We start from the raw sequence: 7,364 nt of genomic DNA on the forward strand, positions 1-7,364 counted from the left end.
ACACACACACACACACACACACACACACACACACACACACACACACAAAATAAAAGACATCTACCACAGGATGCATGGAAAGTTCCACGTTCTTTTAGAAGGCATCTTAGCAAAAAGGATACCTAAAGCACACTAGTGTGGTCCAGAATTTTAAGTAGAACCTCTGTACTGCTCAGTCCCCTTCCCACTCCCCACCAACCATGCTCACATCCCTACTCACTCCCCACCATGCCGGCTCATCCTCCCATTTGGTATCCCTTTTGTGTGACATCTCTTTTCCCTCTGTTTGACACTATGGGCTGTAAAGTGTGTTCCTTGGTCTAAAGAAATGTAAGCCCGTGGTTCCACATGGTATACTATATCTCTTTTTTTTTTTTTTTTTGAAAAACAGGGATAGTTTGACTTCTGTTTTTCTATTTGCATGCCCATTATTTTTTTCTCTTGCCTTATTGCCCTGGCCAGGACATCCAATACTATGTTGAACAGGAGTGGTGAGAGAAGGCACATCCTTGTCTTGTGCCAGTTTTCAAAGGGAATGCTTCCAACTTTTGCCAATTCAGTATGATATTGGCTGTGCATTTGTCATATATGGCTATTATTTTGAGGTATATTCCTTCAATATCTAGTTTATTGAGAGTTGTTGTTGTTGTTGTTATTGTTTTTATAAAGACGGGGTTTCCCCATGTTGGTCAGGCTGGTCTTGAACACCCGACCTCAGGTGATCTGCCCACCTTGGCCTCCAAAGTGCTTGGATTACAGGAGTGAGCCACCACGCCCGGCCTATTGAGAGTTTTAATTATGAAGAGTTGTTGAATTTTATTGAAGGCCTTTTCTGCATCTATTTAGATAATAATGTTGTTTTTGTCTTTAGTTCTGTTTATGTGATAAATCACATTTATTGATTTCCATATGTTGAACTAACCTTGCATCCTGGGGATACAGGCTACCTGATCATGGTGGATAAACTTTTTGATGTGCTGCTGGATTCAGTTTGCCAGTATTTTCTTAAGGTTGAAGTTTTTGCATTAATGTTCTTCAAAAATATCAGCCTGAAGTTTTCTTCTTTTGTTCTGTCTTTGCCAGGTTTGGGTAGGAGGATGATACTGGCTTCAGAGACTGTTTCAGGGAGCAAGCAGTCCCTTCTCTTCAAGTGATTGGAAGAGATTCAGCAGGAATGGAACTAGCTGTTATTTGTACATCTGACAGAATTCATCTGTGAATTTGCGTTGTCCTATGCTGCGTTTTGGTTGGTAAGATATCAATTAGCTGGGCGAGCTGGTGCACACCTGTAATCCCAGCTACTCAGGAGTCTGAGGCAGGAGAACTGCTTGAAGCTGGGAGGCAGAAGTTGCAATGAGCTAAGATCGTGCCACTGCACTCCAGTCTGGGTGACAGAGTGAGATTTCATCCAAAAAAAAAGGAAAAAAGAAAAAAGAATAGAAGTTTATTTGGCTTCCAGGCTGAGGAGTCTAAGATCAAGGGACCACAACTTGTGAGGGCCTTCTTGCAGTGCCATACCATAGCAGAGGGGCAAGCATGCAGAGGTCACAGTGAGGTGATGGAAACTGAACTTACCCTTTTATCAGAAGCCCACTCCCTGGATAACCAAATATACTCTCCAGATACCAACATTAATCCATTCATGAGGGCAGAGGCCTCACGACTTAATCAACTCTTAAACGCCCAACCTTTTACTCTTTTCTTTTCTTTTTTTCTTTTTTCTTTTCTTTTAGGTGGAATTTTGCTCATTGCCCAGGCTGGAGTGCAATGGCACGATCTCGGCTAACTGCAAACTCCACCTCCAGGATGCAAGTGATTTTGCTGCCTCAGCCATGCAAGTAGCTGGGATTACAGGCTCCCAAGATCACGCCCAGGTAATTTTTGTGTTTTTAGTAGAGATGGGGTTTCACCATGTTGACCAGGCTGTTTGTGAAGTCCTGACCTCAGGAGATCCACCCACTTCGACGTTCCAAAGTGCTGGGATTACAGACATGAGCCACTGTGCCAGGCCAGGTCTCACGTCTTGATGTCATCACAATGGCAAATTTCAACATGAGCTTTGGAGGCATTCAAACCACAGCGCTTACCTTGCCTTGTTCTTCTGAATCTCTTGAGATGTCTTCCCAAATTGTTTCATTTCTTTGTGGAAGGGGTAAAAGCAAATAGTTGTCCTTTATCATCCAAAATCAGAATTCAGAATGATTTATTTCCTTTTTCTTCTTTTTTTGTCAAGAGGGTTACTGTTTGCTGAAACTTGAACTGATTTCACAGAAATCAGAATAACTCTAAATTAACCCAGAATTTAATTTGTTCAACTTTTCCTTTATCCTCCCTTCCCCTTCATCAATGCTTGACATGCCCACTCTTGGAACAGTTTTTCCTAACCCACTTTTGAGACCCAACAGAGAATAGGAGGAGACAGAGAGTGTTTATATTTGACCCCAACACATCTGAACACGTGATCTTGGCTCACGGCAGCCTCCACCTCCCCAGTTGAAGCGATTCTCCTGTCTCAGCCTCCTGAGTAGCTGGGATTACAGGCACATGCCACCACACCCAGCCCATTTTTGTATTTAGTGGAGACGTGGTTTCACCATGTTGATCAGGCTGGTCTCTAACTCCTGACCTTGTTATCCACCCACCTCCACCTCCCAAAGTATTGGGATTACAGGTGTAAGCCACCTTGCCTAGCCCTCTATCAATCTAAACATTTTAAATAAATGAAAGAAAACATTTGTTAGGTACATAGTAACTAACATAAAGTTATCTGAACATAAAATTAAGAAACAGCATATTGAATCCAGAAGTATATTAGAAAATACAAAATAAAGCAGCAAAGTGGCCAGGCCCCCCTAGGTGGGGGGACTGGGTCTGGGGTGGGTCTCCTCATCAACAAGATCTGGAAGGAGTACCCAGGCAGGATCATGAACATGTTCAGTGTGGTGCCCTCACCCAAGGTGTCAGACATAGTGGTGAAACCCAACAATGTCACCCTCTCCATCCACCAGCTCATAGGAAACACAGATGAGACCTACTGCATCTATAATGAAGCTCTCTATGACATCTGCTTTGGAACCCTAAAGCTGCTACGCCCACCTACAGTGACCTGAACCACCTAGTATCTGCCAACAGGTCAATTCTGACTTGCAGAAGCTGGCTGTGAATATGGTTCCATTCCCACCGGCACTTCTTCATACCCAGTTTTGCCCTGCTGACCAGCCAGGGAAGCCAGCAGTCACAAGCCCTGACAGTGCCCGAGCTCACCCAGCAGATGTTGGATGCCAAGAACAGGATGGCAGCCTGTGACCCCCACCATGGCTGCTACCTGATAGTGGCCACCATGTTCAGGGGCTGCATGTCCATGAAGGAGGTGGATGAGCAAATGCTTAATGTCCAAAACAAGAACAGCAGCTACTTTGGTGAGTGGATCCCCAACAATGAGAAAATGGCTGTTTGTGACATCCCACCCCACGGGCTAAAAATGCCCACCCCCTTCATTGGCAACAGGAGACCCATCCAGGAGGTGTTCTAGTGCATCTCAGAGCAGTTCACAGCCATGTTTCCACACAAGATCTTTCTGCACTGGTACACAGGTGAGGGCCTGTAAAAGATGGAATTCACCAAGGCCAAGAGCATCATGAATTACCTGGTGTTCAAATACCAACAGTACCAGGACGCCATGGCCAAGGAAGAAGGCAAGTTCGAGGAGGAGGTGGCCTAGAGCCTCCAGTCACCGGGGAAAGTAAGGAAGCAGTGAGAACTCTTAATTCATTCCCAGCTTGTCCTCTGGCCTGTCCCACTGTGTGTGCACTTGCTGTTTTCCCTGTCTATGTCCCATGCTGTAAAGACACCATTATTAAAGCATTTTCATAGTGAAAAAATTTGTTTTGGTTTATAGCCATGTGATCTTTTTTGCCCGATATACATTTTGTCTTCTATAAAATACCTGTGCACCTACTGAATACTTCCGTGTGTGACTGCATATGTGTCTGTATGTCATAAAGAATAATTATCTACATATCACAGATATAGATCTCAGAGTTTAACTGTGTATGCATTCCTATAATCTCTTCATCTCATAAGAATCTTAATTTTAATCTTGGACACAGAGGCTATCCTTTACCTTTTGAAACAGAGATTGGAAATCCCGGGGCCTGAACTGTTACACCCTAAGGTTAGTAAACTTCAATGAACATCTTTTTGCTGATCTTTTGGGGGGCAATATTTTTATTTAACCAGTGGGAGGGATGAGGTTCTCCCTTTTAGCAGCTATTTTGCAAGATGCTTTCCTCATGGGCTTGGTCTCCTTGTCCTCACCATGACCTGATAACCACATCAGTCCCGGCTCATTTCTGAGTAAGCTGGGGCTTTCAGCCCCACTGAGAATTGGCATCTGGGCTCAGGTAGCAGGGACACAGTGAAGGGGGAGGATTTTGCATGCCAAAGTTGGAAGGGGCAAAGCTGGGAGTTGCAGGGGGCAGAGAGGTTTCTGGGGATAAGATGATGCCAGAGCAGCTCAAGATTGGCCTTGAGTTCCCCTCTAGAGTTGACCTGATTCTGAAGACCAAGGTACGGCTCCAATAAACCAGACCCATCCTCATCGTTAGTCTCCTGGAGCCATAAAATCTAGGGGAGACAGGGTCCCCTGACAGAACCAAGTTAAATTTCCCAGAGATCTAGGCATTCATTTACCCTGATCCAGAGACTTCATACACCCCGGGAAAGAATCACCATTCCTGCAGATAATGGACTAAGGCCAAGAGGGCAATGAGGAAGTGCTGGGGGCATAATTCCCTGTGCACACCCAGCCATCTGCACTCTTCCATGGTGGCTCTGTGGGGCCCTCACACAGCCTCCATGCTCCTGCTCACACTGCTTGCCCAGCCAGGAGCCTTCCAGATCCACCTGAGTTACGCAAATCCCCAAGTGAAACCAACCTGCTTCAGCCTTCTCTTCCACAGCCTCCTGTTTATTCCCAGGAGATTCAGTCTCTTTCTTTTGTACCCTGGGTCCCTTCACTTGTGCTTCCACTGTGGGTGGTCACAAGCTCTGTGGCCTTTGGTGTGGATCTCTCTGTTGGAAGACACAGGATGCCCTACAAGTCAGGGATGGGTATCATCCCTCACAGAGACAGCCATGTGGCCCAGGATCTCTATGCACCTGCAAAACTGCTATTTCTGGCTTCTATAAACAATCTCTGGCTGAGCTGGTGGCTCACACCTGTAATCTCAGTGCTTTGGAAGGCCTAAGTTGGCAGATGGCATGAGTCCAGGCATTTGAGACCAGCCTGGGCAACATGGTGAAACATAGTCTCTACAAAAACTTGAGAGAGAGAGAGAGAGAGAGAGAGAGATGGGCACAGTGGCTCACACCTGTATTCCCAGCACTTTGGAAGGCCGAGGTGGGTGGATCACCTGAGGTCAATTTGAGACCAGCCTGGCCAAAATGGTAAAACCCTGTCTCTACTAAATATACAAAAATTAGCCAGGTGTGGTGGTATGCACCTGTAGTCTCAGCTACTCAGGAGACTGAGGCAGAATAATCACTTGAACCTGGGACACGGAGGGTGCAGTGAGCTGAGATCTGAGATTGCACCACTGCACTCCAGCCTGGGTGAAAAAGTGAGACTCCATCTCAAAAAAAAAAAAAAAGAAAAAGAAAAGAAAAAGAAAAAGGGCACTGTGGCTCATGCGTGTAATCCCAGCACTTTGGGAGGCCAAGGTGGGCAGATCATGAGATCAATAGATAAGACTGTCCTAGCCAACATGGTGAAAACCTGTCTCTACTAAAAAACAAAAAGTTAGCTGGGCATGGTGACAGGCACTTGTAGTCCCAGCTACTTGGGATGCTGAGGCAGGAGAATCACATGAACCGAAGAGGCAGAGGTTGCAGTGAGCAGAGGTGGCGCCACTGCACTGTTATACCAGAGCAAGTATAGAAAATTAACACCTAGACAAAAGTATGCCAAATTGCAGGGTCTTTATTGCTGGCGGCCACGGAGGACTCACGTCTCTCCAACTCGTGGCCCCGAGCTCAGGGGAAGCAGGGTTTTTAAGCTGAAAAACCACATCCTGGTTTTAGGACCAAGAGGGTGAGGGGATGCAGGGCAGGCAACTTTACAGAAGCTATTTCTGGCAGTTTCTGATAAGCAAGGGGTAGCAGCTTTACACAGTGGACTTCAAGTTAAACATTACAATGGAAAATTTTTTTTCCTTTTTCTTCTCAATCAGCATTTTTCAGAGCAAGCTAGCTGTTTTTATTTACAGAAGCCAAAGTCAGCAGTTATCGCAAGGAGAACGGGGCAGCAGTTACAACTTATTTTTGGAAAAACAGCTTTATCTTATATAAAATGGCATTGCTTAGGTTCTAACTCTAGACCAGCTATAGCACACAATACAGCCTAGTGACGGAGTGAGACTCTTTCCCCTAAAAAGAAAAAATAAATAAAAAAGAGCCAAACACCAGGTGTAGTGGCTCATGCCTGTACAGTAATCCCAGCACTTTGGGAGGCTGAGGTGGGCGGATCACGAGGTCAACAGATCGAGAGCATCCTGGCCAACATGGTGAAACCTCGTCTCTACTAAAAATACAAAAAATTTAGCTGGGCATGGTGGCGCACCTGTAGTCCCAGCTACTCTGGAGGCTGAAGCAGGAGAATTGCTTGAACCTGGGAGGTGGAGGTTGCAGTGAGCCAAGATCACGCCACTGCACTCCAGCCTGGCACCTGGCAACGGAGCGAGACTCTGTCTCAAAAAAAAAAAAGAAAGCCAAACATGGTGGTGTGTGGCTGTAGTCCCAGCTGCTCCTCTGGAGGCTAAGGTGGGAGGATCACCTGAACCCTGGAGTTGGAGATTGCACTGAGCCTGGATTGCACCACTGCACTCCAGCCTGGGTGACACAGTGATACTCTGTCTCTACAAAACATAAAAAATCTGTCTTTATGTACAAGAGATACATGCTGCCAAACTCATTAAGAATAAGTAATGCAACCAACTGTGTACTCTCAGAAACTTGAGAAATGTGACCAGGATCTCAGCCAGTGTTACCCTTGTACTGCAAAGCCCTGCAGTACCATCTGTGACATTTCTTTCTATTCACTCAAAAAAAGAAGAGATTAATTTTTTTTTACAAATTATACTGTTCAAATCAACACATCAAGTGGTGCATTTAGAGGTGTTGGTCGAGGTCTTAGAGGCCACGTGACTAGAGAAGGGGGCTGAAGTCTCAGAGGATACTCAGGAGAAGGTTGAGTGTTGGTTGAGAGAGCAGGTCATCCAAGTGAAGGAGTTGGCTGAAGTACTAGATAAGACCTAGGTGAAGGAGCAGGCTGAGGGCTGAAAGGTCATGAGTAGATAATTTAGGTA

General features: G+C 45.6%; 1 pseudogene; it reads left to right on the forward strand.

Moving 5' to 3' along the window:
- LOC116549114 overlaps window positions 1-3,875 on the forward strand; it is a 14,575-nt pseudogene extending 10,700 nt beyond the window's left edge.
- Window positions 3,876-7,364: the final 3,489 nt, after the last annotated feature.

The sequence above is a fragment of the Sapajus apella genome, unplaced genomic scaffold (assembly GCF_009761245.1).
Source record: "Sapajus apella isolate SASKATOON/1434 unplaced genomic scaffold, GSC_monkey_1.0 scaffold6, whole genome shotgun sequence".
NCBI lineage: Eukaryota > Metazoa > Chordata > Mammalia > Primates > Cebidae > Sapajus > Sapajus apella.